This window comes from Lynx rufus, unplaced genomic scaffold, assembly GCF_022079265.1.
Source record: "Lynx rufus isolate CCGP_SWC_20201006 ecotype Redwood Valley unplaced genomic scaffold, mLynRuf1.p SCAF_4, whole genome shotgun sequence".
Lineage (NCBI taxonomy): Eukaryota > Metazoa > Chordata > Mammalia > Carnivora > Felidae > Lynx > Lynx rufus.
In genome coordinates, this window is record NW_025814856.1 from 7,218,602 (window position 1) to 7,229,265 (window position 10,664).

Genomic DNA, 10,664 nt, shown 5'->3' on the forward strand with positions numbered 1-10,664 from the left:
GAAGCCTTCTGTCTGCTGGCCCCGAGTCAGCCCGAATGGTACCCTGCGGGTAGCTCAGGTTTCTTCTGAACAAATAGCCCTTATTAGGTTCTCATCCCTACACTCCAGAAGGCGACGATGGCCTGTCTACCCCCCCCCCACCTCCTCAGTCACATGGCCTTTGTCCCCAGGCCCAGGCACCTGAGGCACCCACAGTCTAGTCCAGCCCCTTTGGACCCGCAGAACTGCAAAGAACTGAACCCTGTCCTGCTGCCTAGGGGCCCACTGCTGCCCCCTGGTGCAAGCTATCTGCCCACCTCTGGGCCCTCTGTCCCACATTGTCCCGCATTGCCGCCTTTCTCTATATCCCTGCCCTTGTAATTTTTTCTTAAACAGCCACCATTTTTCGAGTACTTCCTACCTGCATACCATATGCCACGTTTTTTCTTAAAGTTGATTTATTTTGAGAGAGGGAACTTCCGTAAGTGGGAGAGGGGCAGAGAGAGGGAGAGAAAATTCTAAGCGGGTTCTGCATCAGCACAGAGCCTGAGGAGGGGCTCAAACTCAAAAACCGGACTATGAGATCATGACCTGAGCCGAAATCAAGAGTAAGACGCTTAATCGACTGAGCCACCGGGGCGTCCCCATGGACCACTTTTGTCACTCTCCTCAATAATTAAGACCTGGAGAGTGGGCTACATTTCTTTTTTTTTAATATTTCTTTTTAATGTTTCTTCACTTTTTGAGAAACAGAGACAGAGTGCAAACAGGGCAAGGGCAGAGAGAGAGGGAGACACAGAATCCGAAGCCGGCTCCGGGCTCTGAGCTGTCAGCACAGAGCCCGACGCGGGGCTTGAACTCACAAACCACAAGATCATGACCTGAGCTGAAGTCGGACGCTTAACCAACTAAGCCACCCAGGTGGATGGGCTACATTTCTAAAGGTGGCACAGTGGGAAAGTGGCTTAGAAGGCAATTCAACCCCGGTCTCCTTGACCCCAGACCTTCCCGCTACTCCATATGGACACTTTGTGGGGTCCCCTGTTCACCTGGATTGTCTGAGTTTGGTCTTTTCCCTGTCCCCAGTTCCTGTTAGCCCCGCCTCCAAAATATCCCCTAAATCTGCTCACTTCTGTCCATTATCTTCAGCTCCCAGCCCCTGTTACCATCACCTGAACCAATGCCGTCCCCTGCCCTGGTCCCTGATTCCTGCCATCACCACCCCCCCCTTCTCCACAGTTCCCCACACAGGTGCAGAACGATGCTTATGAACACCCTAGTGAGTTCACACCCCTTCTTTGCTTAAGAACCCTGCATGGCTTCCTCCTTATTCAAAGTGAAAAGTCAAGGGGCGCCTGGGTGGCTCAGTTGGTTAAGTGTCCGACTTCGGCTCAGGTCACGATCTTGTGGTTCACGAGTTCGAGCCCCGCGTCGGGCTCTGTGCTGACAGCTTGGAGCCTGGAACCTGCTTCTGATTCTGTGTCTCCCTCTCTCTCTCTCTGACCCTCCCCCCATTCATGCTCTGTCTCTCTCTGTCTCAAAAATAAATAAACGTTAAAAAAAATTTTTAAAAAAAAGTGAAAAGTCAAAGGGGCGCCTGGGTGGTTCAGTCGGTTTAGCATCCAACTTCAGCTCGGGTCATGATCTCGTGGTTTGTGGGTTCGAGCCCCATGTCGGGCTCTGTGCTGACAGCTCAGAGCCTGGAGCCTGCTTCGGATTCTGTATCTCCCTCTCTCTCTCTGCATCTCCCCAGCTCACGCTCTGTCTCTCAAAAATAAATAAATGTTCACAAATAAAAATAAAAGTGAAAAGCCCAAGTCTTCCCTCCAGCCCACGAGGCGCTGCTCCACCTTCCCCATCACCCCTGCCTTGCTGACCCTTCCGGACACGCTGGCCCCAAGGCTTGTGCCTGAAATGCTCCCCACTTGGCCCTTTGTGTGGCTAGCTCCTCATCCTTTGGCTTTCAGCTCAGGGGTCACCTCCTCCAGGAAGCCTTCTGTGCTTGTCTGAGGTTGGCTTATCTTGGTGACCACACATCACCCTCTTTCTCTTTCTTTTTCATGGCATTTGTCACAATCTGCAATTATCTATTTGTATTTTCACTTAATAATTGTTAGCCTCCCCACCCAGAATGTCAGCTGTAAGGGGACACCGATCTTGCCCCTTTTTTACCACCTTAAACTAGAGCCAGGCAGGGTGTGTGGTATACAGCAGGTACTCACCATACAGGCACAGAACAACTGAATGACTACAAGGGGCTTAGCATAGTGCCTGGTCTGGGGGAAGTACACAGCGTTACCCGTTGTTATTAGTACATTAGTACACGCCAGCATGTAAGTTTCCAGTCTCTTACACATGCTCCAAACTCCCTGGCTGCTGTGTTCTGAGACTGTACCACACAGAAGCAGAAACAGGAAAACCAATGAAGTTACGTCACTGCGGGGGTGCCTGGCTGGCTCAGCGAGTGGACCATGCAATTCTTGGTCTCAGGGTCATGAGTTTGAGCCCCAGGCTGGATGTGGAGCCTACTTATAAAAAAAAAAAAAAAAAAAAAAAAAGATTAAAAAAAGAAGTAACCGGCACTAATCTGGGCACGTGCCGATGGCGGGACTGGACTCAGGTGGTCTTGGTGAAGGTGAGGAAAAGCCTGCAGATTTTGGATGTAATCTGAAGACAGAGCTCACCTGATTGATTGCCTGTGCAAGAAAAAGAGGAGTCAGAGAAGCAGGAGGAAGCAGGGCTGAGAGGGGGCAAGCTCAGACAAGAGTCCTGAGAGGGCACTTGTGGCCTGATCCCGCAGGGAGCTTGGGAGGAGGTCACATCCCGGGGCTGTCCTGAACTGGTAGGTCACTGACTAAAGGTGGCCCCGGGCACCTACAATCCCAGGCACTTCTGGTTCTCTTGAGTGTGCAGGCAGAGTGTCCAGTGTGACCCAGTCGATCCTCTATTTTTTTTTTAATTAAAAAAATGTTTATTTATTTTGAGAGAGAGAGAGGGAGGGAGAGCATGTGTGAGCAAGTGGGGGAAGGGCAGAGAGAGAGGGAGAGAGAGAGAATGCCAAGCAGGCTCCACACAGTCAGCGCAGAGCCCGACACAGGACTCGAACTCACAAACCGTGAGATCATGACCTGAGCCAAAAGCAAGAGTCAGACACTTAACCGACTGAGCCACCCAGGGGCCCCTGGTCTGATCCTCTTGAGTGTGTTGGCAATGTTGTCCAGAACCCGGAGCAGTTCTCTGGGGAAGAGTTGGTGTACAGGCAGTCGTGCAAAAGCACACAGAGCCCGGGCAAAGAGAAAATAAAGCAGAGCTGAAGGGATCTGGGCAGGTAGGTTCGTTTTGGATTTGCACATAGATGGTTGGATGTGTGTGTCAGGACCTCACAAAGGAATTCTAGGCTGGAGGCATTTAAGAGGGAACGCTCCACGTTTGTCTTTCAAGTCAGGGGCTGGCTGAGATCACCTGGGGAGTGAGTGTAGAGAGAGGCGAGGCAGAGCTCTGGGGAGAGGGAAAAAGAAAAAGCGGACGGACTCAGGGGAGAGCCAGAGAGTGGCGGCGTCTGGAGCCAAGTGAAAGGCAGGAAGTGTGGGCACAAGCGCTCCTGGCTTTAGTGTGGGTGCAAATGAACGGGAGCGACTATTTTCTAGTGCAGGAAGGAGGAAGGTCATCAGCTGAGAGCAGAGCGCGGGGAGATGCTGGAAGCCATAACTAGGTGTGAAAAATTGGGAGAGCACTGCGTGAATGAGCAATGCTAGCATTGTGAGTGTCTTCTTTTTCTTTCCCACACTTACCGAGGTGTGAGGTGTAGGAACAGAGTGGATTTCGTTGGAGGAGCAGGGGCTTGTGGGTATGTGCAGGGGCAGACACAGGAGGGACGGATGCTAGCTCTCCACCCACAGCTTTCAAAGCACTTGGGGTGAAAGCCGAGGTCTCCGTGGTGTGGGTCTCCGGGGACCTGCAGGACCTATCCACCCTTTCTTGGACGGCCCTCCTTAACTCCTCCCACACTGGCCCCATTCCAGCCCCTCAGGCCTCTGCTGCTCCTTCCACAAGCGCTATCAACCTCTGGGACTTTGTACCAGCTGTTCCCTCTGCCCGGAAGTCTGCTTGGTCTCAGTCCCTCAGCTCCCCATAAGGACTTTCTTGTGCACTGCCTAACTTACAATTGCACCTGCCCCAGTCCCGCACCCCACCCCCCCACCCCCCGGCTGTATTTTGCCCACTGCACTTGCCACCATGGGACATACTACATACTTTGCCTATTGTTTAGCACCTGCCTCCCCATCGCAGTCTGCTCCGCGAGGGGAGGGCCATGGGGTGGTTTGTTTACTGTGTCCCCAGCAGCAGCTCGTGGCTGCACAGCCTCAGTGCCAGCTTCTCCGACCCTCTCAGATGGTCTGTTACCAGCAGGCTAGACTCAAGCTCCTTTCTGCTTGGGTTGGCCAGCGTTCATTTCTGTGGTTTGCAACTCTGAGAGGTAGAGATTTGGAATTCTTGGAGCGATGAGGCCGGGCCAGGGGGACGGAGACCACTGCCCTGTTAGAAGCGAGGCACACAGGCACAGGTGTGCTGGTCAGTTACAGGGTGGCAGAAATCTCAAAAGTGGCTCAGGCAGCTAACAGATACAAAGATGTCTTCCAGTCCTATAACATCCTGGAACAGGTAAAACTAATCTGGTGATGTAATAGGGACAGCGATTGGCTAGGACAGCAGGAGGGAACTTCCTGGGGGAGGGTGGGTGCCAATGTCCCTTATTCTGATCGGGGTGGTGCTTACACAGGCGTGTGTATGTAAACATTTACCAAGACGTACACTTAAATGATTGTGTATATTACACCTTCACTGAAAAAAAAAAAGTGGCTTAGGGTGCCTGGGTGTCTCAGCTGGTTGGGCATCTGACTCTTGGTTTCAGCTCAGGTCACGACCCCACGGTTCATGGGTTCGAGTTCATGGGTTCGAGCCCCACATTGGGCTCTGCACTAACAGTGTGGAACCTGCTTGGAATTCTCTCTCTCAAAATAAACAAACTTAAAAAACTAATAGTGCAGTTTAAAAGGAAAAAAAAAAAGTGGCTTAAGGGAAATGGGAGTTTCCTATTTGGCTCCTGTCCATGAGGTTGGGCTGACTTGGGTGCAGTGGGGGCCAGGCAAGGTGGGTGACCCACTCACTCACTTCTTCCCTGTTTCGACTGTTCTAAGCCAGGGTGAACAAGAACCACGTTCCCTGGTCTCAAGAGTTTCCTCTCTAGCTAAAGGGAAACAGATAATAACTATATAACAGGTGATGATAAACACTTTGAAGTAACACAAAGCAGGATAATCCGGCAGTGCTGTTTAAGAAATGGTGGTTAGGGCAGCTGGGCGTCTCTGAGGTGGGACACTGGAGCAGAGACTCAGAGAAGAGAGGGAGAGGGCTCTGAACGCCGGAGGGAAGAGAGTATTTCAGGCAGAGTGTGTAGCAGAGCAAAGGCCCTGAGGTGACAGGATGCTTGGAGGAAGGTGTGGAAAGGCTCATCAAACTGTATTCCAGGCTCACACCCTCCCAGCCCAGCTGCCAGGTCAGAAAGGCCTCTTCCTTCCTTCCTTCCTTCTTCCTTCCTTCCTTCCTTCCTTCCTTCCTTCCTCTCTTTCTCTTTTTCTTTCTCCCTCCCTCCCTTCCTTTCTCTCTTTCTCTTTCTTTTTCTTCTTTTTCTTCCTTCCTTCCATGTTTATTTATTCTTCAGAGAGAGAGAGAGAGAGAGAGAGAGCGCGAAAGTGGAGGAGGGGCAGAGAGGGAGACACAGAATCCAAAGCGGTTTCCAGGCTCCAAGCTGTCAGCAGAGCCCGACGCGGAGCTCGAACTCACAAACCGTGAGATCATGACCTGAGCCGAAGTTGATGCTCAGCCAACTGAGCCACCCAGGCGCCCCAGACCTTTTCTTTCTCAGGAGACTGGAGGCAAGTCCCAGAACTGCCTATGCCCTGGCCGGTTTTGCCAAAAACACCACGTCTGAACCATTCTTGGGCCGGGTAAGAAGCGGGGCTCTGTTCAGCCAGATCCAGGGCAGAGGCTGGGCGGTGGGAGAACAAAATGGCAGAGAGGTGGTTCCCTAAGGGAAGGCGTGGTTCTCAGAAGAACAAAGTGGCAAACGGAGACCCAGCAGGCCAAAGTCCCAGGTGGCCGGCTGCTCTGTGAGACGGCGGCAAGAGCAAGAACCAGACCCGCAGGAACTTCAGGATGGCCAAGAGGGTCCTGGAGGGTGAAGACGATGAACTCCATGTGGTTGGGGTCCTACATCTGCTTGGCCCATATGACAGCGTCACCGTGTGGCCACGCCAACGTTTCCCCCCAAGTCTCAGCGTCCCGGGGCTCCAACTGATGTGGCCATGACTTGACTCCACTGCATCTTTTGCTTTTAAAGTATTGCCGGGGCCCTTGCTGGCTCAGTCCATACAGCATGCAACTCTCGATCTCAGGGGCGTGAGTTCAAGCCACGTTGGGCATGGAGCCAAACTAAAATCTTTCTTTTTTTTTTTAATTTTTTTTTCAACGTTTATTTATTTTTGGGACAGAGAGAGACAGAGCATGAACGGGGGAGGGGCAGAGAGAGAGGGAGACACAGAATCCTCCGAAGCAGGCTCCAGGCTCCGAGCCATCAGCCCACAGCCCGACGCGGGGCTCGAACTCACGGACCGCGAGATCGTGACCTGGCTGAAGTCGGACGCCCAACCGACTGCGCCACCCAGGCGCCCCAAACTAAAATCTTTCAAATATTGCCGTAAAATACACATAAAAATTACCCCCCAAACCGTTTTTAAGTGTGCAGCTTGGTGACATTAAGCACATTCACAGTTTTGTGCGACCATCACTACCTCCATGTCCAGAACTTTTTCTTCTTCCCAAACGAAAACTCTGTCCCCATTAAACGCAAACTCCCCCTCCTGCAGGCACCCATCGTTCTACTTTCTGCCTCTATGGATCTATTCTAGACACTGCATATGAATGGAATCGTACAGTATTTAGCCTTTTGGGTCTGGCTTATTTGATTTAACGTAACATCCTCTAGGTTTCATCCACGTTGTAGAATATGTCACGGTTTCTTTTTTTTTTTTTTAATTTTTAAAAATCTTTATTTATTTTTGAGGGGGCGGGCAGAGAGAGGGAGACACAGTATCTGAAGCAGGCTCCAGGCTCTGAGCTGTCAGCACAGAGCCCGATGTGGGGCCTGAACTCATGAACCGCGAGATCATGACCCGAGCTGACGCTGGATGCTTAACCGACTGAGCCACCCAGGCGCTCCTCCTTCTCTTTTAAGGCTGAATAATATTTAACATTCCATTGTCTGCATACATCACGGTTGTTGATGCATTCATCCATCGACAGACACTTGGGTTAATTCCACATTTTGGGTATTGTGAATCAGGCTGTGAACAGGGGTGTGGAAGTATCTGCAGTACCTGCTTTCATTTCTTGTGGGCATATACGCAGAAATGGAAGTGCTGGAAACGTTCACTTTGCTTAATTTTGGGAGCAAACATCATGTTGTTTTCTTGCTCCATCTTTTAACTGAGTTTTCTTCCTTGTTGGTTTCATTCTCTTTCATCAAAGTACACTCCCTGCCCCCCCCCCCCGCCACACCTTGTATTTCCCTGGCTTCAAGATCAGAGAAACAAGGGCTTCTCCTGCCTCTAAAGTCCCCAGCCTGGTGCTCACGGGCCCTGACTGGCTGGATTTCGGTCACTCACTCCTAAGCCAATCACTGCAGTCAAGCCATGGGCTTAGTTGCAGAATATGACACCAGGGACTCATCAAATGAAGTTCCCCACAGCACTGTGGTGAACCCACGTCCACCCCACTAAAGGGGGAGGAAGGGAGGAGACACGGGTCCAAAAGGTTTCAGGAGGAAAAGTTCCTCAGTGGGACTGGGGGCTGGAGTAGGAGAAATCTCTGATGAGGAGGAAGGCAAAGAAAGGAGAGCACGTCCGTGAGAACGCTTCAGTCCCTGATGATGACAGAGCCTGTCTAGACAGAGGGAATGCGAGGGGAGGGGACAGACCTTATTCTTCAGCCACTGAGAAAGAGGCTGGAACGGGGAGAGGGGGCGCACAGCCAGGTGACAGCGCCCATCGGTCAGGGCAGGGAGGTGAGAGACAGTGCATACTGGGGTTGTTAAACAGGAAGCAGTGGAAAGGCAAGGGTGGTAGTGGAAGGCTGGGTCAGGGTGGAGAAGGGGCAAGAGAGGGCAGCTGGCGCCTTGGGGCTTCAGTCTTGCACATGATGACCAAGGAGAGAACACAGACAAGGAGCAGGATGGATGTAGCTTGTCCAAAGATCGGGCTGAGGGGTGCCTGGGTGGCTCAGTCGGTTAAACGTCTGACTTCGGGTCAGGTCACGGCTCAGGTCACCATCTCGCGGTTGGCGAGTCTGAGCACCGCGTTGGGCTGTGCTGGCAGCTCTGAGCCTGGAGCCCGCTTCAGACTCTGCGTCTCCCTCTCTCTTTCTGCCCCTCCCACTCTTGCACTGTCTCTCTCAAAAAATGTATAAACATGAAGGACAATTAAAAAGATTGGGCTGAGGGGCGCCTGGGTGGCGCAGTCGGTTAAGCGTCCGACTTCAGCCAGGTCACGATCTCCAGGTCCGGGAGTTCGAGCCCCGCGTCGGGCTCTGGGCTGATGGCTCAGAGCCTGGAGCCTGTTTCCGATTCTGTGTCTCCCTCTCTCTCTGCCCCTCCCCCGTTCATGCTCTGTCTCTCTCTGTCCCAAAAATAAATAAACGTTGAAAAAAAAAAAATTTAAAAAAAAATAAAAAGATTGGGCTGAAAACCTCTTATCCCGCAGCTCCTGGTGGGTGGCCCCAACAGAATGCACTTGTTTGTTAAGGGCTTCCGCTGCAGCCCAGCATCTCTTCCTACAAAACCCAGGTTGTGCGAGGCACCAGTCCCAGCAGGTAACAATAGGAACCATAACAGGTTCCCTAGCACTCACTCCACAGAGCCTCAGCAAACTCTTGAGATTCAAAGAACTCTCCAAACCTGTCCTGGGCCACTGTGGAGACTGTAGTGTGATCTAAAGGCTTTGCTTGTAACCACGATCCTACCTACCCCTTTATGCGTATGGAGCCCCTTTTACAGGGGCTGCCTTGAGAGCCTCAAAAGCAAGTTCTTCAGAAATCTAACCAGCCATGGACTTGGGAGTCAGAAAACCAGACACCTTCCCTGTTTTGCCACTTGGTAGCGCTGTTAGCTCAGTGGAGTCGCAGCCCCCGGAGCCAGTTCCCTGGTGTCCGTAATTGCCGGTCTCTAACTTGTTACAGCCGGTTATCACCTCGTCAGGGTGACCTTACACAATCCAAACTTCCTTTAACCAATTTTACCTGAATACATGGACCATTAAATTTACCATACCTTTCTTCACTCTTAAGCTCTATTTAGGAAAGCTCTCCCAGTGTGTGTGTGTGTGTGGGGGGGGGGGCAAGATGCTGAGTATTTGCGTGAAGAACAGAAAAAAAAAAATACACACACATAATTAAGCCTCTCTGGGAGTAAAACAAAAAACTTCACAATGGCTGCCAAGAAGTAGGGAGGAGGCGGATGGGTTTTGTCCTTTCACACTCTTGCATATTTGATAGCTTGCATCAGGCGAATACATTATCTGTTCAAAACCCTCAGTAAAGTGTAAACAGAGAGGCAGTAGGTACAGCGTGCATCCATTTTAGTAACATTTTTTACACCTTACCTTTTAAATAACTGAGACATTTATTTGAGACACAGAAATGTGCCAAGTGCTTTAAAAAAAACCACCATTAGGGCGCCTGGGTGGCTCAGTCAGTTAAGCACCCGACTTTCGGCTCAGGTCATCATGATCTCATGGTTCGCTGGTGGGTTCAAGCCCCGAGTCTGGCTCTGTGCTGACAGCTCAGGGCCTGCAGCCTGCTTCAGACTCTGTGTCTCCCTCTCTCTTTCTCTGCCCCTCCCCCGCTTGCACTCTATCTCTCTCAGAAATAAATAAACATTATTTTTTTTTTAACCAACGTTTTGTAGAAAGGAAATGAAGGCTCAGAGAGGTAGAGTTTTTGGTCACACAGGGGACTCAAATCTGGAACAGACGATGGGTCTTGTGTCATTAACAAAGGAGCTGCACCGTCCCTACATTTTTGCTAGGAAAATCGTTATTATGCCTTAAATCTTTTTAAGTTTATTTATAGATTTTGAGTGAGAGAGAGCACGGGTGCGCGTAGGGGAGGGGCAGAGAGAGCGAATCCCAACCAGGTTCGTTCTCACGAACCATGAGATCACGACCTGAGCCAAAATCCAACTGAGACACCCACGTGTCCCACGTTATGCCTGAAGTCTTGAACGACTTCTTTCAGGTAGGAAACCTTTCCAATGATTCCTTGTTCCGAATCCCAGCAGCTTCTGAACAGCATCGCACCTGACAACATGCCTAGTAACGCCTGTCAAGCGCTAGCTTGATTCTGACACTGAAGCGGCGCCGGGCTTACTGTACACACTGTTTGTACATCGGGGATCTCACGAAGCGCCCCGGAGAATTCAACATTAGCCTTTAAAATAGAAGACGCTCTGAGGCCTTTACTTATGAACCCCGAGCTGTGGTTGGCCGAGCGTCTGACCTGCAGACCCGGCTCTCCCACGAGCAGTCTGTGAATCCTCAGGTCGGGCCTCAGTTTCTCCATTTGTCAAAGGGCGA